This window comes from Felis catus, chromosome B2 (genome assembly GCF_018350175.1).
Source record: "Felis catus isolate Fca126 chromosome B2, F.catus_Fca126_mat1.0, whole genome shotgun sequence".
Classification (NCBI taxonomy): domain Eukaryota; kingdom Metazoa; phylum Chordata; class Mammalia; order Carnivora; family Felidae; genus Felis; species Felis catus.
Genome location: NC_058372.1, coordinates 65,597,357 through 65,618,674, shown reverse-complemented (window position 1 = coordinate 65,618,674; position 21,318 = coordinate 65,597,357). Strand labels below are relative to the sequence as shown.

Genomic DNA, 21,318 nt, shown 5'->3' with positions numbered 1-21,318 from the left:
AAGAAAGTTGAGTCATGGGGAAACCACAGGTGGTCAGGGAGTGGGTGAACCACGACACATCTGTTTCTCATAAAACCCGACTGTGCCATTCTAGAGCCTTCACTTTTTCTGAATGAAATACATTCATGTGTGAACATGTCAGACCTCGTGCAGGGAAAAATACTAATTTTCCCTGGCATACCATGCACTTATGATTTGCCTAAATGCAATACATGGGCCTTCTTGCTCCCTCTAAATATTCACCACTTACGTTCACCAAGCTTTCCTAGCAAGTTTGTGGTCTCACAGGGGCTGATTTTTCTAATATACTGTGTTCTCCATTATGAAAATCTGTTTACAAGCTCTTCAGGAACATTCGCCTGATTTAATGAGATTTCCACCCAAAGTAATTATTAAATGCGTTTTTATTAGTATGGGCCTCATATCTCCTGATGAAGGTACAAACAACAGCTAAAAACTGAAACCATGAGAGTAAGGTGTAGGAATTTAATAATGTCTTGGTTATTATAGTTGAACTTAAAGTAATCAGTGCTTCTCAAATTTCAATGTACATTCAAATCACTCAAGGATCTCATTAAAATGCAAATTCTGAGTCAGCAGGTCTGGGCTCAAGAATTTCATTTATAATAGGCTGCCAAGTAATGCCCTAACAAGCTCTTGGTCTATAAAACAATTCTTGAATAAAGAGGACACTAGGGACTGTTCCTTTACAGGAAGGTTACAATCAACTGGATGATATGGAAGCGAGGCTGGATTTATCTCCACTTGACTCTATCTCTTTTCCTAGTTTTTGTTGAGTATTTGCACTTAGAAAAATGTTGAGATAAAAACAATTGCACATCAACTGTATCAAAGTTCATGGACAGCAACTACTTTCCGAACCCACCATCATTCCCCTTCTTTGTCTTTGCTCTTTCCAAGGTCCTCAGGTCCATTTTATTCCTAATAAGCTATCTTATACTTTTATAGAAATGTATAGACTAGACACTGAAAAGACTAAGGATTTTCTAATGTAGAATTTTTCTAAGGAAACAGTGATGTGAAGTGATTGTCCTGCTGCACTACAATTTGGAAGAGTTGACCCTTTACTTACTCCCATCTCTCTCTGCTTAAGGGAAAGTCACTTCTTTCCTTGTAAACTGGTAAGATCTTACTCTACCAATTTAACAACTCTGTTGATGGTTTCCAATAAGTTTTTATTATGTAGGAAAGCATTTGGAAAACATTTTTAAAGGCCTTATATAAATATAAGTTATTATTGAGTCACCTGGGTGGCTCAGTCGGTTCAACATCTGACTTTGGCTCAGGTCATGATCTCACTCACAGCTTGTGGGTTCAAGCCCCACGTCGGGCTCTGTGCTGATAGCTCAGAACCTGGAGCCTGCTTTGGATTCTGTCTCTCTCTGCCCCTCCCCCACTGTGCTTGTTTGCTCTCTCTCAAAAAGAAATAAATAAACATTAAAAAATTTTTAAATAGTTATTATTTTGTGATACACAATGAGAATTCATGTGCTATGTAACTGACTGAAGTGTAATATCATTGAGAACAAAAATTATGTTATACTTCCATTTTTAAGACCTTGTATCTTAATTCATGTAGTCCAAAGCTAGGTATCATAATAGTCTAAAAAAAATTCAGATGATGAATAAATTGATTTACTGAAAATAAAATGAAGTTGTATTATTTAATGCTGACATTTGAGCCTGTTGTTTAACCTGCCATTGTGAAAGAGAGGGTACTTAAACTAGCCCAGAGGCTCTGTTTTTGTGTCACGGGCCATTCTGGCAGTCCATGAAGTCTGTAGAGCCATTTTTTTTTAATGCATAAAATAAAGACATTACAATGCAAACCAATTATAAAAATAGTTAACAAAATATTAAAATAATTATTAATACAAAAAATAACGTCTAGCATTATGTGTTGGAGCTAACATAATTTTGAAATAGTGATGGGTACATAGGATATGAGATATTTTAAATAATTGAGATGCAATTCAAAAATAATCTATGATTTCTATTGGTGGCCAATAATACAATAGTTTGTTGCTTACATTCATAATTAAGAAGATATCAAATATCACAGTTAGTGAACATAAAAACGTATCTTTTTCTATCCAAGTTCTGGACCTTAAGGTCATGAACCCTTAAGCTAAGGACAAGTATTAGAATTACAAAATAATATAATCCTTAAGAGATCTCAAAATCCACACCCTACCTCCTTCTAGGCAAGGTTTACAATACAACATATCATCTTTTGTTACTATAAGTAAAATGATTTGCAGTTCTGCCAGGTAGAATCAAGTCATTTTATTACTTTGGGCAATTACTATAGGTATATGTAATACATGGTATGTATTAGTTTCAAAGAGTATAATATAAAAGGATGCTGCATTGGATCTCAATTTGTAATCTAAAATGGAAATTTCTAACTTTTTCTTTATTCTTATACTCAAAATTATATTAACATTACTTTGAAGGAAAAGATGGTGCTCCAAGATGCTGCTTAGATTTTTAAAAAGCACTTAGCTAAATTTGTCCAGTGTAGTTGTTGAAGAGGAAGAAGGAAAAACAAGTCTAAGTATCTCTATTAAAAGCAGTGCAAACTTTGTTTTCTTTCACCATTGCTGCAGATTTAGTTCAATGACAGCTACCATTAGTATCTGTCAGCAGATCCCTGACAGAGGGGGGAAACAGTGACTCACCCTTGATCATTGGCATGTCTACTCTGGTTCGTCTGAACTGTCTCCCAATGCTTTTAGAAACAAGGTAAAAGTTTGACAAGTCCCACTGAGAGAATCAAGAGAAAGAGAAGAGTTGTTATCAAGGAACCAGGTCTTAGGGCAAGTAAACAATAATGCAGAATTTTAAATAAACTGGCAATCAGAAACAAAGGGAATGATCTTGGTGAAATTAGTCTATGTCATGCATTTGGGGGCTGGGAGCAGAGGTATTCCACAGAATTTTCCCACAAAATTACAGAGAAGTTTCAATAATGTCATTGTTGTGGGTTAAATTATACCCCCACCCCCCTGCAAGGATATGTTGAAATCTTAACCTACTGGACCTGTGAATATGACCTTATTGGAAATAGTCTTTGCAGATGTAATATAGTTAAGATGAGGTCACACTGGGTTACAGTTGGGCTCTAAATCCAATGACTGGTGTCTTTATAAGTAGAGAAAAAGCTGGAGAGAGAGACACGGAGTTACACAGGGCAAGATGGAGGATAAAAGCCACGTGCTGACAGAGGCAGACTGTAGCATTGACTTATAAGCCAAGGAATACCAAAGATTGCTGGGAACCACAGGAAGCTAGGTAGAGGCAAGGAAAGATTCTTCCTTGGAGTCTTCAGAGGAAATATGGCCTTCTAACATTTTTATATCAGACTTCTGGCCTCCAGAACTATGAAAGAATAAATTTCTCTTGTTTTAAGCCACCCAGTTTATGGCAATTTGTTATGGCAGCCCTTGAAAAAGAAAAAAAAAAAACCACTTCCTTTAAAAAGAGTTGGAAATTCACTATGATTGGCGTCAAGGTGACACCTAATTTCTGTCTTAAAAAGTTGCTTTAATTCCAAAGTAATATAAACTCAGTTTAAAGACAGCATGACTGCAATATTCTCATAAATATAAGGTTAAAATTTAGGAAAATTAAGTTATAAGTACCCTACCTGATCTTAGCCTTGACTGCTGCCATGACTGAATGACAATGCTGAACACTGGCAGTGGCTCCCAGAAATTGCAATGAGTGTGCAAGTTACACACATTTATTTGATTTAAACATGTAATCACTTATTGATCTGATACTACAATGAATTGCTAAGTTTGGAGAGCATGATGCAAGCAATTGACTACAGTTGACAAAAGAAGTATGGAGTACCCAATGATTCCCTAACTAATCTTTACAGTTTTAAGGAGTGATTGCACACATTGAAATGTGCATAGTTTCCAAAATTTCTGTCATTGCTAGACTTTTAAATGGTAAAGCGATAACACAAAGTGCAAGAGAAACAGACACAAAAAGCTGAGTCATTAGATTAAAAGGCCCTGATATTTTCACAAAAACAATATAAATGTACTCATTGAGAAGAGCCCCCAGATCAGAATTTCTGGAAGGAATTTTTCTTCTCTGTATTTCAGTGCATCACTTCCTCTCCAGAAATCCATGCCCCTTCTATTTTTCCATATCCTGTTCTTAACTCATGTTTCTCAAAAATCTTCCTCAGTCTAGCTGTAGGATTTCTCAGCAGGGGTGGCGTCCCTCTACCTTTCTTCATACTTTTTATCATATAGATATAGATATATAGATATTTGCACTTCCCCTCTTGTCTCACTGGGAAGTTCGTGGTGGCCATATGACTTGCTCTGGCCAATGAAATGTGAGAATTGGCATGTCATTTTGGGGAGAAAGTTTTAAGTGCCAGTGCGTGATCTGCCCGCATCTTTCCCTCACCTTCCCTCACCTAGTGATTGTGGAAGCACGTATTAGCATGGAGCATTCCTTAGCCTGAGTCTCATAAGATTACAATGAGCTCAACTTCTGTAGATGTGAAGCGTGAGAGGGAAATAGGCTTCCACGTTTCTTTTTTTTAATTTTTTTTAACGTTTATTTATTTTTGAGACAGAGACAGAGCATGAAAGGGGGGGGGGCAGAGAGAGAGGGAGACACAGAATCGGAAGCAGGCTCCAGGCTCTGAGCCGTCAGCCCAGAGCGGGGTTCGAACTCAGGGACCACGAGATCGTGACCTGAGCTGAAGTCGAACGCTTAACCGACTGAGCCACCCAGGCGCCCCTAGGCTTCCCCGTTTCAAGCCATTGAGATCTGGGCTTAATTTTTCTTTTGTTATTGCAGCAAAACCTAGCCTATCAGGAGAGATACAATAACAAAACTTCACACTGAATCCAATACTTTATTTCCATCTCAGTTAATACTTCTCCATAAAATAGGCATGGTTTAGATTAGAATTACCAGGTCACCAAACAGAAAGCTAAGGCTCAGTGTTATGAATCTGGTAAGAATACAAACCATAGAATTGAATCCTGTCTAGCAGTCTTTCCTTTATAATATGCTTGTGATAGATACAACATGAATATAAGCATGGTCTTAATAGCAAGGGCAAGATCTGGATTTTAAAAGGGCATAAGTTTATTGTAGAATCATACTGGTATGGTCACTACTAGAGATGTTAATAAATTGAATTTGTGAAATTGCTATTATGTTCTGTTTTCATCCATTGTATTGTATAATAAAAAATAAAAATAAAATAGTTTTGTATTTACTACAAATTTATTTAAAAATTCCAATTATGAAGCTGCATGGTAATGTTAGATTAAGTTCCATTAAAGCTCTGTTAACATAATTAAATTACATTTTAATGACTAAAATCATAAAAAATGCTTAATAAAATTCATTATATTATTAATAATTTAATAATTATATTTAATAATATTTGGACTTTTTACCAGTAGAGAAACACTATACCCTACTGATTACTGCTTTTATGTATACAGTTACACTTCTTTCCATACTTTGGTTTTTAAGTCCTCTAATGACTATTGCTACATTTCCTAAAATCAAGAGTGCATTTCTAATCAAACACAACTAAAGTAGTTAGAATGATCAAATGTTTTTGCAGAATTTTGTGTAGAAGAGACAGAGTAGGCTTTAACCTGGACAATTTCAAGATAAAATATTACTGGTTGGTTTCACCCTAAAAAGAATTTCATATTCCAGGTTTTGTTGACTGATATTTATCTCAAAGAAGCAAGAATATTTCAGGTTTCTCTTAGGGGCATGGAAATAAGCAGACGCCTACACTCTTTGGGTCTGAAAGTTAACCGCAGACTGGGGGCCAATCAGACAGCTGCACTCTACTGAGTACGTCATGTTCATCTCTGCATTTGGATTTCATTTGAAGTTTCTCATGAAAATTCCAACTCAAGGGCATGGCCTTAAAAGACCACCACTGCTACTTGTTTCTAAATGTCCCTGTAGTGTCCAAACTCAGCTTATCTGCTCATTAGGAAGAGTGGTTTTTTAATAAAATCATTGAGTTCAGGTATAATATTCATTGTATTTTATCTGAAAAGTATTAATTTATATTAGTAATAAAAGCATATCACCACCAAATCATAAATATAAATAACCAGATATCAGTCCATGAGCTACCTGGAAATCTTGAGCAGATTATAGAGAACTGTGGTTATTTATATCAGATACTGCAAAGAAAGCTGATCTGTAGGACAGCTGATATAAATAGCAGTAGAAAGAGGAGCAGGGGAAGTCACATTTGTATATGTGAACAGATCAAGTAGAACTTTTGCAACCCTTATGAACTTTGAAAACTGTTTCCAAGATTGCATTACAACAGCATCTATTATACAAGGGAAGTTTTACTGCACTAAGTTTTAAGAGAAATACAAATTCTCTGGTGATCCTTGAATTGCATTGCATTAAATATTCAAATAACCTATTACAATGAAGGATACTGAAGCTATCTTCTAATCAGCCTTGCACCATTACTCCACCCTTAGGGAGATTTCATTACTCACCCCTCACCCTCACCCAGATCACTCTAGATTATTTGACAACCAAGTCTAAAATTCATTCACAGGCCAGGAACCTTCAGTTCTTCCTTACTGTATAGAAGTAGTTGAGAGCCAGTGGCAGCTATGGGCTGAATGGCAGGGCATGAGGGGGTGGGATGGGAGAAGAATGGGGTGTGAGAGTGTGACACAGTTCTTTAACCAGATGGTATTAAGTTGCCCCTAAAACTAAAACAGAAGATCATATCCTTCAGAGTTGGAGGATAATGGAGTTAGATTTGTCTGCTTCTCTAGCAACTGCCACATTTCCCATTCTTTCCTGATGTGCTCTTTAAAGATTTGCTTCAGCAAATGTGTCTTTTCAGGTTTTGTTTTTTCTGTGCATCTATAAGTATTTCTGAAGAGTTCTTTAATTCCTACTTCAGCTGCAAGGGATAAACCAAATTTCCTTTTATTTTGGAGCTTTATAATGTATGAAGATCATAATGACATCTAAGGTTTATTTTCCCTATTTTAGTGCTCCAAAGTTTTCCTACTTAAACTGAGGTCTGTGGATCAGAAGCATCAGTACCACTTGGGAACTTGTTAGAAATGCAAATTCTCATCAACTCCATCCTGCTAACCTACATTTTAATAAGATTTCCAGATGATTTATACGACCATATATGTTTGAGAAACAATGCCCTAGGAGATATTTGGACTCTTGCTTCTGCAGCTGAGAGACTTCGTATCATGTGCCCTTGGGACTCTCTTTCATAGGCTACCTCCTGAAGGAAGTAAAAAGTCAAGAAGCACCATCCATTTCATTATACCAGTCTTCCTGGTTATCTGTTACTATTCAAAAGGCCCCAGGAAAGGAGACATTGTGTGATCTCATGTGACTTTTAAGACCTTAACCACGGAGCTCCCTTTGAGAACCCATTTACTGGACAATCTTACATCCCAGTTTAAGCCAGGCAAGGTTCAACTCATTGCCAACTGAACCTTCCTGAACATCTGGACTCTTATTTCCCACCCTCAGGGAAAAGACAAGCACACCACTGCCTCCGCCCAAACTCCCATCAGAGACTCTCTTCCCTAACTTATAGATGACAAATGTCATCCTCGCCATTCTAAAGAGAAAGTCCTTTAATGTTACTTTAGGTACAAGTTTAATTATACTACAAGCCCTGGAACATGACCTCCATCATCACCAAAAATCCTGGAACAATTCCTAGGTCTCCTTCCTGAAAGATAGTCAATTCCACATGAATTAATTCACAATTAGAGGAAATGGGAAAGGACTGGACAAGGACACAGAGCTGACAAGAGTTAGCAGCTACAATCTCTGGGGTTCTACTTGGAGTTCAAGATATAAGATGGCACCAGTAGCTTCTTGAATCTTTCAACATACAATTCTACCTCCTAGAATCTTTACTTCCTTTGCATAATTATGTTTGGAAAAATCTTCACCTGCCCTTTGATCCTCTCTCAGAATTTCATCTCCCTTATCGGCTGGGTGAACAAGGCTGTATCTTCCCAACTACCAACACTATCATAAAACTGCTGCTTATACTTGGTCTTTCATTGACAATATCATTTTTAGCCTTTAAGGCTTGTAACGGTCCTCATCAACTCAGATGACCTCTGCAGACTGATTCATAGACTCTACTTCATAGACTACAACAGCTGCCCATGACAAATTTATCATTTGCAGAGAATTTCCAGTTACTCACTAGTTGTAGGATCAAGACAATTGATCTTTGCAGTTACTCTAAGTTTCTTTCCTCTTCTCAAAATGATTCAGGCCTGATCTCCCTCAACATCCTTCCCCAATTTGTTTCACTACTAGGTCATTCATTTCCTAAGATAAGGTCCTCTTATTCATCTAGTATTTCTAATACCTTGAACTGACAACTAAGAGGTACTCAATAGACATTACTAAACTGAAGATAATTGGAATGAAAAATCTAGGGTGGCTCTCTGCAGATGCTACTGTATCCAGGGAAGACACCAAAACTTATTGAGAAGGACTACTTAATAAAAATTTAGAAAAATTATTTCTTTGGTAAGTACTTCAGTATTTTGGTGGCCCATATCTGGATTTCAATCAGGTGAGACCCAGAGCAGAGAATCCAGATAAGTTGTGCCTAACACCTCACCCAAAGAAACTGTGAAACAATAAATTTATGTTGTTTTGAGTCACTACATTTGTGGTAATTTGTTACATTGCAATAGATTACTAATACAATAGCTTAGGCTTATAGTGCTGTAAATACTCTTAAAATACAAGAGCTAATTTTATTTTTCTCATTTTATAGATTTATAGTGTATGAAGCAGACTCTGAATGACATCAATTCCGGGGACCATAAAATCATTAGTAGAAGAGCTGCTGTAAGAATTAATAGCTTCTCAGCCCCAAGTTCTCGGCTCACTGAACATACCATCTGTAGCTCTGTTGCCTTCTCTGACAGAGAAACAAATTATTTAGGGGGCTATGATGTTCTTTTTTTATTTTTAAAGTTTATTTTTGAGAGAGAGAGAGAGAGACAGAGCACGAGTGGGAGAGGGGCAGAGAGAGAGAGAGGGAGACACAGACTTGGAAGCAGAGCCCGACATGGGGCTCAAGCTCATGAAAGGTAAGATCATAACCTGAGCCAAAGTCGGATGCTTAATTGACTGAGCAACCCAGGTGCCCATACACTGATTTTCTTTAAATGTTGTGTTTGTAAGAGAGGTGTCTATGTTAATATTCCTAAGAAAGAGTATGTTTAAAAATGAAATTTAGTAAAGCAGCAAAGGCTCAGAGTTTCTGTTAGGAAATGAAAGTTCAGAAGCAACAAGCACTCAGCAGAGTAAAACCAAAATGAGCAGTGGCAAGGCCACTGATAGAACAGGATGTGGTAAAGTTTACGTTTTTTTTTTCCTCTTGTGTCTTATTTATAAGTCCCATATAACACATCACAAATGGTGGCTTCAATCCTTCAGATGGAGCATTAGCGTCAGGCTTTTTCAGCAGTTACTCCATGGAATTACCCAGTGATTTCTAGAATTCCCTATAATTATCCCTGATTGCAATTCTTATATTAATCCCTAATTTCTTTTTAAATATTTCAAATAGACTTTATTTTTTTAGAACAGTTTTAGGTCCACATCAAAATTGAGCAGAAAGTAGAGATTTCCCATATAGGCTTTGCTCCACACTTGTACAGCCTCCCACACTGTTAACATCCCCCACCACAGTGGTACATTTGTTACAATTGATGGAATGGACACATTATTATCACCAGAAGCCCACAGTTTACATTAAAGTTCACTCTTGGTGTTGTACATTCAATAGGTTTTGATAAATGCATAATGTCATGTATCCGTCATTACAGTAACATATAGAAGTTTTACTGCTCTAAAAATCCTTTGCTCTATTTGTTCTTTCCTCCCTGCAATCCCCAGTAACCACTGATCTTTTTGGTGTCTCCACAGTTTTGCCTTTTCCAAAATATCATATAATCGGAATCATATTGTATGTAGTCTTTTCAGATTGGCTTTTTTCACCTAGTAATATGCACTTAACTCTCCTCCATGTCTTTGTATGGCTTGATAGCTCATTTCTTTTTAACAGTGAATAACATTCCAGTGTCTGCATGTGCTACCATTATCTACTCACCTACTGCAAGACATCTTGGTTGCCCTAATTCCTTTTAAAAATATGTTTTCCATGCTACCATGCAAGTTCTTGTAGTTTACCATGGAAAGTAATATAACAAATGCAATATAACAGCAAAAAGGAAAAAAAAAAGGGAAGAAAAGGTAGATATTCTAAGGAATAAGTGAATTGAAAACCTTATCACTTTATTTGCATACTGTTTTGAATATACTGAAAAATCTTAAAAGGCTACAGTTGAGAACCTAAAGTTTAATGTAACATTTTAGTGTATTTATAGTCATTTAAGGAATAAAATTATATTACACATGAGAATATCTGAATTCTATAACAGAATGTAGCCTCTGAGAATTGAAAGCAGCCCCAGAACTCCTCGTCCAGGTGAGTGAAGCTTCAGGTGCCAGAGTTGTTTTGAATGTGAAGGACTTGGAGGGTCAGTGTCCTCAGTCCTTTTGCATCGACAGATTACTTTTGCCCTCTAAGGTAGTATTTGAAGCTTTTTCACCCAGATTGTAAATAATACATTTTATGTTCTCCATCTTTCTCCTTTCCTGCTCCCCTCCCCCATCTGTCTCTCTCTTTCATAGCTCTACTACAAGACTCGCAGGATAAAAAAACACCCTCTAACACCTACCCAAGCTTTCCCTCAGGCCCCCTCAGGAAGCTGCTTCTAACTCTGATCAGTCTGGTGGCTTCCAAAAAGAAAAAAACATCATCTATATTTTATGGAAGCCCTTTGAATCCAAAGGCAGAGCCTGTGTCTTAATCATCTTTGTGAGCCCTGTACAAACTGTGCCCTTTGGGGATTATGCTTAACTCCTTACTGAGGTTCCTTAAGTCTAAAGAAGAAAAAGAGAACATGTGACCCAATTCCCCTTGAAAACATTTTAAAGTTAAAAACTAAAAAACCAAAAAAACCCAAACCCAAAACAAAACAAAACAACCCAACCAAACAAAGCAAGTGATAGAGAAGGGGAGGCAAACTATAAAACAGACACTTAACTATAGAGAACAAACCCAGGGTTGCTGGAGGGGAGGTGGGGAGGGGGAAGGGCTAAATGATGATGGGTTTTAAGGAGGGCACTTGTGATGAGTACTGGGTATTGTATGTAAGTGATGAATCACTTACATATATTGTACTCCCGAAACTGTTACACTGTACGTTAACTAACTGGAATTTAAATAAACAAAAACAAAAACCAAAAAAAAAAGAAGAAAAACTAAACAAACCAAAGCAGTGATTTCCAGCTCAGATTCTGCTGAACAAAAGATTGTTTTAAATGATTCTAAAATCTAAAAAATAATCAAACTGCACTCACTTTATTCGCTCTCCTATTTTCTTGTTGGTATTTTCCTTCTCCTTTCTCACTGTGCTTCGAGGAGAAAATGAAAAAAAATGCTCTCATTGTGGCAGGGATTGAAGGTTGCCTTCCTGAAATCAATTTTTCCTTTCTCTCTTAGTAGCAGAATCTCTACTTGGGAGCATCCCCTTGCCCAGATAAGGAGCAGGAGGTTAAAAAAGTGAGTCTGTGGAAGACGGTTGGCTTAGCTTGGTGGTGCACATTTTTTGCCCTTCTCCTCATTCTTTGTCCTCATCCCTGAAATGTGCATATTGGTGAGAGCTTCATCAGCCATCTTGAACCGCGAGGCAAACTTGAAGATGGAAACCACCCACTAAAGATAGTAGTGGAAAAAGAAACAAGAAGACTGGATCACTGGTGTTTATGAAATTACCACACCGAGGCTGGAGTGTCAACACCCAGAACTCATGTATAGGAGAGAAAAATAAACCTTTATCTAGTTTGAAGTCATTGTTATTTGGGAGAGCTATTATATGCAGCCAAGTTTAATTGATAAAATTCTTAGATCTACTTCTAAATGACAACTGTTCTGCCTTCTGTGGCCTTTCTAAATACATTTTGCTTTTCCCATGTTGTGTGTTCCAGACAAATCTGGTGGCTTTCATTGGACAGGATGACAAAAGCTAGTTAGCACCAGGTATGCTACACCTCCCACTTGTCCCCTTATTTGCACTTAAAAGTTTCATCTGTCTTCTTACTACATTATCTGTTTCTTCTAATCTAGCAGGAATCTAGATGTAGAGCTATGATTAAAACCGCTAGCAAGCCCTTCCTTCTCAGCATCACATATGTTAAGCCATACATAGAAAGAAAAGTACTTAATCAGAAATGTATGCAAACCACATGAAGGATTTGAAAACACTTCTAAAAGACATAAAAGACAACCTGAACAAATAGAAATACATACATGTTCTTGGATAGGAAACTCACCATAAACATACTCTTCTTCTCAAAGCTAATTTGTAAATGTAACGGCACCCGAAAGAAGTCAGTATTTTTTTTTCCTTTGGAATGAAATACAGTTATTCTAAGGTTTATATAGAAAAATAAACAAGAACATCCAGGAAAATTCTAGAAACAAGAATGAGGAATGAATAATTCTACCATATAAAACATCCCAAAGCCTTAGTAATGAAACCAATACGAAACTATTACATGAATAGAGTTGTAAGCTTCAGGGAAAAAAATAAGGTTCAGAAATAGATACCAAAAACCAGAATCTTGGTATATGATAAAAGTGGCATTTCATACTCATGGAGAAAAGATGGACTACACAGTAAGTGGTATTGAGACAACTGGGCGGCCAGATAGATAAAAAATTGGATTTCTATCCTACACATACACTAGAAAATTTTTTTAAAGGATCCGACTAAATGTAATAAAACAAAATAGTAAAAGTACTAGAAGAAAAGTATATGAGAATTCTTTTTATAACCTTAGAGAAAGGTTTTTCTGTTATACAAAATATAGAAGACATAAAAGAAAAATTGATAAATTAGGCCATACACTAAAGAAAAACAAATTTCTAAATAGTTTTTTAGAAACTACAAAGTCAATAAATGTGAAAAAATATTTACAATTCAAATAACCTAAAAAGGACTAATTTCCTTGGCATACATGCAGCTCCTACAAAATACTCATTTACTCAAGATCTATTTAAGGCAATAAGACAAAATCCAACAACCCAGTGAAACTTGGTCCCAGTCTAAGAACAGTTAATATAAATTTTAAAAAATACAAATAGCTCCTAAATATATAAAATCTGTTCTCCCTCATTCATAATATAAGAAATGCAACTTCATTTTTCATTTAGGAAATTGGCCAAATTCCAAGAATCTGCTAACATACTGTTGACAGGGCTATAGATAAAGAGGTCCTCTCTGTACTGTTAGTGGGAGTAATATTGTTAGAAATTCCACCAAAGGCAATTTGGTAGTTTCTTTCAAAATTACATACTCATAAACTCTTTGACTCAACATTTCCACTTTTGGGTTTTTTTTTCCCTACAAATATACTAAACAATGTGCATAAAGACGGGCATACAAGATTATATATTGCAACATTATCTGTAATAGCAAAATATTTGGAACACCACAACTGTTTTTGATGGAGGACTAATTAAAAACTACGGTAGAGGCATCTGGGTGGCTCAGTCAGTTAAGTGTCTGACTTCAGCTCAGGTCATGATCTCATGGTTTGTGGGTTCAAGCCCTGCATTGGGCTCTGTGCTGACAGCTCAGAGCCTGGAGCCTGCTTTGGATTCTGTGCTTCCCTCTCTCTCTGTCCCTCCCCCCATTAGCACTCTGTCTCTCTCTGTCTCTCAAAAATAAATAAACGTTTAAAAAAACTTCTGGCTGAAAAAACTATGGTATATCCATTAAATGAAGTAATACATAGCTCTAAAGAATGAGGGATCACTTTCTGCACTGATAGGGAAAAATCTGTGAGATATGTTAATGAAAAAAAGACTATTGTATAATATTTTTGCTATACTACAATTCTGTGTAAAAGAAAGAGATGAAAATGTTGACTCTATATATCTTCATATACTTTTTGATATTGGGAGGCTTACTTTATATCTTTTATACTTTTTGATATTTGGGCGATTAAAATATATTACGTAGTCAAAAAATTAACCAAATCTTTTTTTCATAAAGTAAAGGAAAGAATATGTATACATAACATTGAGACCTTTACAAATCTGGAGACCTGTGTGATTACGTCCTAGAAGATATCATATTAAAGTATAAAAAATGCCAAAAATAAATTGAAAAAAGGAGTGTTTTCTTTCCTTGTCTCAAAAATCTTGATGCTTCTGAATACATTCAACAAGGCAAAAGTTGATACAACATCCTTTCCTACTTAGCTAATTCCCAGGGAGCAGAATCAGTACCTAATCAAGAGATATTCCCTTCCTCCAGGGTAGTGAGACCTGGCAACATTTGTCCAGTGGGATTTCAGAATTACTATGGACCAGTGATGACAATGTGCCTCTCACTGTCACTTTTTTTGAATGGACTGTTCATTGTGGCTATCCTGTCCCCATTTCACAATTATGTGTTGGGAGAATGTTTCTTATGGGGCAGGATTAGACAATTTGTCTTTGAAATTCACAAGTCTTCAGATGAGGAAAAGCTGCATCTAGAACTGATATAAATCATAAAATCCTGGACTTTGAACCTGACTCCATAAATTAATGATAATTCTGGGATGTTTGGGGAAAGGAGATTATTAGAATGAAGGTATTTTGTGTGTGGAAGGCAGGTAATTGTGATCTAGAATGTAAAGCATGGTGAACTGCATCGTTATTACCAATTCCCAACTTTTTCCCATAGCTATGCCATATGCCACGCGATTGTGCAGAACCTCCCACTAGAATCAAAGCATATTTTCTTTCCTCTTTGGTGTTAGGCTTGGCAATGTGATTTGCTTCGACAAGCAGAATGTTAGTGGAAGTACATAAGTACGGGGTTAAAATGTTCTTGGCTTGTTGGGCTTTGGCACATTTGTGCTGCCCTTTACCATAAGAAGACAATGCCTCACATAGCTTCTGATCCAAGGAAGATGGAAGAAAGATACACTTGACCTAAATCAAACATGCAACTGAAAGCCAAGCCTAGTTAAGGGCAGTTTATAACAGCAAAATTTGAACCGGCCCCAACCGATGCATGAGAAAGAAAAAATGCTTCCTGAATGCTCCTGGGGATTAGATAATCTATTATCCAGTATTATTGTGGTAACAGCTAATACCTAAGTAATACCAATCTAGGAGTATGAAGAATTACTGAGGGAATAAAAGTTGCTGGAAATTGATTCCAACTTATTTCAAGTGCAACTGTTAGGAAGTCATTGCTATTTGGTACATGTCTACAAAAGTCCAAAAAGATCCAGAAAAATTGTGAAATCAAGTGGCTGCTTCACAGAAAATAATAGGGAGTCTCTGAGAGGGAGGGGGCACTGAGTACCTAAATGCATTGAATTTACATGTAAAAATATTTTTATTTAATATTAAGAATAATGTTTGGGTAGTATACAATGAAAATCTTTTCTTTTTTTTTTTTAACATTTATTTATTTTTGAGACAGAGAGAGACAGAGCATGAACGGGGGGAGGGTCAGAGAGAGAGGGAGACACAGAATCCAAAACAGGCTCCAGGCTCTGAGCTGTCAGCACAGAGCCTGATGCGGGGCTTCAACTCACAGACTGCGAGATCATGACCTGAGCTGAAGTCGGACGCTTAACTGACTGAGCCTCCCAGGCGCCCCTATACAATGAAAATCTTAAACAAAAACTGGAAATCATTACCTCAGAGATGAGCTTAATGTTTTCCCATAAATCTTGATCAAAATGAAAAGTAGAAATCTCCAGCCCATGAGCTAAAACTGACTCTATGTGAGATGTTACTGCTCAGAACAGTTAATGGCTCATCCCTGCTGCCCCTTGGCAGGTTATACTAAGATCCTGCTGTGTTCCAATCAGCATATGATCTATCACAGTTAAACAATGATATTTAAAACAGCTCCATTTCAAGAAAGCTTTTCCATGTGTAAGGACTGAATTGTTATAGTAGCTAGCCAGCTGATTAATATTTTGAAAAGAAATTACTTTTCCTGTATGCCATGAGTAAGTATGATCTGAACAGCTTACCTTTAATCAACATGCCACAGAACTTAAGGCCTTAATTCTGCCTTTAGTCTCCCTTCCTCTATCTTAGGTAGGGCTGCTATTACAAATTATCATAAACTGGGTGGCTTACATGTCAGATACTTATTTCTCGCAGTTTTGGAGGCTGCAGGTCTAAGATCAAGGTGCTAGAACATCCAGAGGGGCTGTTTCCTTGTTCATAGACAGCCATCTTCTCATCGTATCCTCATATGATGGACAGCAAAGAGCCAGAATGAACTCTTATGTCTCTTCTTATAAGTGCACTGATTCCATTCAAGAGTGCTCCACCTACATAACTTGATGACCTCCCAAAAGCTCCACCTCCTAATATCACCACACTGGGGGTAAGGATTTCAACATATGTATTTTGGGAGAACACAGTCTATAACATTCTCTTAATTTTATTCCTTGCTGGTTTTTCTTTCCTTTAACCACAAGATAGAATTGAAAAGAGTATATCACATATATATATATATATATATATATATATATATATATATACACACACACACACATATATATGTATTTATTTTATATATTTTATATTTAATAATATGTATTATAATATTAATATATATTTACATTCAATAACATTTCATAATCTATTTTTCATTGCTTTCTAATCACCCTACCAGCTCCCCTTATTTGCAACTCCTACATTGACCAATCACTTTTGACAAGAATTTTAAAAAGTGCCCTGTTTAATTTTAAGAATGAAATTTATGAAAAGAAGAAGTCATTTGTTGTGAGAAACTGACAATATTAAAAAACAAGTTTTATCCACAGTTTGTAAATGCTTTTTCTCCGATGAATTTAAGGGATAATGTTATTAAGTAAAAAACTTCTTCTTTACCAAAGTTAATATTTTTTTAGATTATGTGAGATGAGAACTTTTATATACAATGGATCCCTTTACAAATTACTTTGGAAATAGGGCATTTTTGGAAACTGTACTTAGAAAGAGATGACAATGACATATTCGTTTTTCTTACATAATAAACTGTCTGATAAATTATATCTGAGTATATCAATTATTTTCACTGTAAAATTTAAATATTCTAGTCTAAAATGGGATTCTTCCTAAGAATAAAAATAACCAGGTTATATTTGGTAATTAAAAATGATTCTTATAGAAATTATTTTTTCCTACTACACTTTATTAAAGTCAAGCCCACTTGACTTTAGTCAAAAGTATATACTACTTATGGGGCGCCTGGGTGGCGCAGTCGGTTAAGCGTCCGACTTCAGCCAGGTCACGATCTCGCGGTCCGGGAGTTCGAGCCCCACGTCGGGCTCTGGGCTGATGGCTTGGAGCCTGTTTCCGATTCTGTGTCTCCCTCTCTCTCTGCCCCTCCCCCGTTCATGCTCTGTCTCTCTCTGTCCCAAAAATAAATAAAAGTTGAAAAAAAAATTAAAAAAAAAAAAGTATATACTACTTTTACTACTTAAATTAATCAGTGACATCCCCACTACCCCATCCAGCAATCGATATGATCAATTCATCTTTTGGGAAACATAGGAAAAATGATTGCTACTTGAGCTTCGTTAAATATATTGAGTTTATACATTTTTGGAATATATATTTAAATATTAAGAGTTGATTATAATTCAGTGTTATTTTGTCACCAACTAGGTTACAATATAATTCATATTGCATTAAAAAAACTATTTGAGAAGATACCGTGGTTCCCCTACTAGCTAATTTTTTCTGTTCTTTTTTCTTTCTTTCTTTCTTTCTTTCTTTCTTTCTTTCTTTCTTTCTTTCTTTCTTTCTGCTATGATTTAGATTCTATTAAGTGAATTTTAAAAACAAAATGTGTTTAGGGGAAAAGCAGGGAAAATTTTTTAAGTAAAAATTCATCCTTATTTTAATACTTAAGACATCAATTTCAACATTCTTTAAGATTGTATGTAAGCCAATTTGACAATAAATAATATTTTAAATTTTTAAATAAATTTAAAAAAATAAAAAAACCAAAAAATTGAAAAAATAACATTCTTTAAGATAAGTTGTTAACTTCATAATGGATGAACTAATACATTAGGATTATATTGAGTTGTTTAAATTTGTTAAATGTAACCATGTTATAAGGTAAAACATAACTCGTATTTCTGCTCTGAAATCTATGGTAAATTAAACAATATATTTTCTATTTGGCTTCAAATACCTCTTTTTAATGAGAGAGACCCATAAAGAGAGGGCACAGATGGACATTTTGCACAAGCATGAACTGTTGCTTATTCGTGAGTAAAATCACTCTCACCAAGTCTGTAAAGTAGTATGGTTTTCATTCGGCACTGCCTCTTAATTCTCCGCCATGGCACTCGTGCACTGTGGTCAAAGAGAACACGGGGCTATAAATCTCTCAACAGGGCAAACACTTTCTATTTTGTCAGATGAAGTCTCCATTTCTCATTTTAAATTCACTTACTGTGTGTGTGTGTGTTTAAGTCTAGAGTTAGTGTCTCCTTAAGGCAAAATGAATGATTTTCCAAGGCACTGGGTCACTAAGAAAGGTTTCCAGGGAGGGCCTGTAACTACTGTGACTGCCATTTAATATTCTAGGAAGAATACACAAAAAAGAGACTATCCCACAGGATGAGGGATATTCCCAATTGTCTTTTAAATTTGATCCCTTAAATTACAAAATTAAGTCTTTGAATAAAAGTGGCCAAAGGAATAAGAGGAGGTAATCTTTCCTTGCTTTAAAAATAATAAATGACAAAGGGTGAATTCTGAGTCATCTATTTAGTACATTTCAGTACATTTTTTTTTATAGGAATTAGTTTCATTTTCCTTTCTTGCTTTTAATGAATGGCAAAAGCATTTACTACCAAATTTTCCTAGCATTCTTGTATCATATTTCCTTAGTGATATGAAGCTATTTTATAAGGCTTAAATAAAAGCAAGTAATTCCAAGTCTCTCTAAAATAATTAGAGGACAACCAGGGAGAAAATACCTATATGAAATATATAAACATGTATAGATAAAAGACGCAAATAAGCCTGAGTTTCTAAATAAGAAACCATGTCAAAAGAAACCCAATTACTTAAAAATTTTATAACATTAGCAGACAAAGGAAGTGCAGAAGATGTAATAGATCTTAATTTTAACATAGTCGCTCATGAACTCTCATTTGAAAAATGAATTCAAATTAGCTGGGATAAGGAGAGCTCTCGTCTGTACTAAAATAGCATGAAAGGTTGTAAAGGGAAGGTAATGATGAATGGCAATGTACCGAATCACGGTTTTTTTTTCTTGCAAAAATGGTTCCAAAATCTAATGTATTCAAAGTATTTAAAATACCAAACTATTCATACAATCACCTGAGATGAAAGAGAGGAAGGAAAGAAGAAAGGGAGAGAGGGAGAGAGTGAGGTAAGGAGGGAGGGAGGAAAGAAAGTAGCCAAGTTTTGTGTTTCTTGCACACTTTTGTCATTTGAGTATTGTACCAACAGCAAGCCCTAAAAACTTGTGGGACTCATAGTCTGTAACACATCTGATAGCAAAGCACCATATATTAGACATATACCCAATTTTCTTCCTCCCATTTATCTTATTATTGCCATATATAAAGTACCAGGAATATCAAGATTAATAACAGAATAAAGACAAGTAAAAAGAAAATTGAATAACTGATTTCCATTAACAATGGTTAACATGTATTCAACTCTCATCATGTTCTAGGTGCTAAGATTTAAATTGATCATTTGACTTAATCCCGAAATCAATTTTAAGAGGTAAATACCATTATTATTCCCATTTTACAGAAGAAGACACTCAACTTCTTTTTTTTTTGAAGAAACTCACTTTCTTTCAAGACAGCCAGTAAATTGTGAAGCCAGAACTAAAACAAAGTCTTCCAAAATCATGCTCCTTTCATTATTTCACTTTGCTATTATTGTTACTGTTGTTTTATTATCATGCTTATTTCCATAGAGTTAACAGATACAGAAAAAACCACAAGCACATTAAAATTTAAACAGTGTGGTTGAATAGCCCTTCAAGATGATAATCGGAGATATGCTGAACGATACTTCATATTATCACCAACACATTTAAAAGTCATTACTCTGATTTAGCTACCATGCCAATTCACTTTTATGTGAAGCATCTCTAGACTTCATGATCCTATGAGGTTGACAGAAATAGACACTGAGACTTAGAGGGCTTAAGAAACTTCTCTAAGGTAGTTGTGGTAGAATCAGGATTTACATCTAGGAGTTCTGATTTGAGAGATTTTGTGCTTACCCATTCCTGGATGCAGGCTTTCATTATCGGGTGCACAATAAATTGCACAGGTCCTGATTGCCTTAGAACGTCAGAGAAGGGAAAATCACTCCTGGCTGGGAGGATCAAGGAAGGTTTTTATGCAAATAGGAGAAAGGATCTTTGAAAAAGTGGTCAAATAACAGACAGAAGGAGAACACCAACAACAAAAAAGAACATGCCAGGTAGGTGGCAAGTGAGCACAGCTCAGAGATGAGAAAGCATAAGACTATGTTCAGGGAGAGGGCAAGGACCACCAAGAGAGGAGACAAAGACTAGAAAAGATGAGTACTTGGGAGAAAACAAAAGTATTCGTTTTCTATTGCTGCTGCAAGAAATTACCACAAGTAGACTGGATTAAAATAGCACATATCTAGTATCTTATGGTTCTAAGATTATAAGTCCAAAATCACTCTCACTGGGCTGAAGTCAAGGTGTCAGCAAGGCTGGTTCCTTCTGGAGGCTGTGAGGGGAGAATTTGTTTAATTTTCTTTCTCAGCTACTAGCAGTTGCATGCCTTCTTTGGCTCAGTACCCCTCCCTGCCATCACTTTAATCTCCTGCTTCTATCTTCACATATTAACTGATACTCCTGCCTCTCTTATAAAGACCATTGTGATTACATGGGCTCACCTCAATAGCCAGGATAATGTCCACTGCACAATCCTTAATTTAAGTACATCTGCAAAGTCCCTTTGCCATATTCTAAGGTACTCTACTTCTAGATTCTAGATATGAGGACATGGACATCTTTTGGAAGACGTTTTTCAGCCTATCACAAGACTAAATAGGCAAGTTCACACGACTTGATGGCCCTCCTTGCCAAACTGGAGAGT

The 21,318-nt window shown here is 36.0% G+C and overlaps 1 protein-coding gene across 3 annotated transcripts in view; it reads right to left on the bottom strand.

Annotated features, from left to right (window-relative positions):
- KCNQ5 (potassium voltage-gated channel subfamily Q member 5) overlaps positions 1-21,318 on the bottom strand; it is a 523,224-nt gene that overhangs the window by 405,538 nt on the left and 96,368 nt on the right. The window lies entirely within an intron of this gene.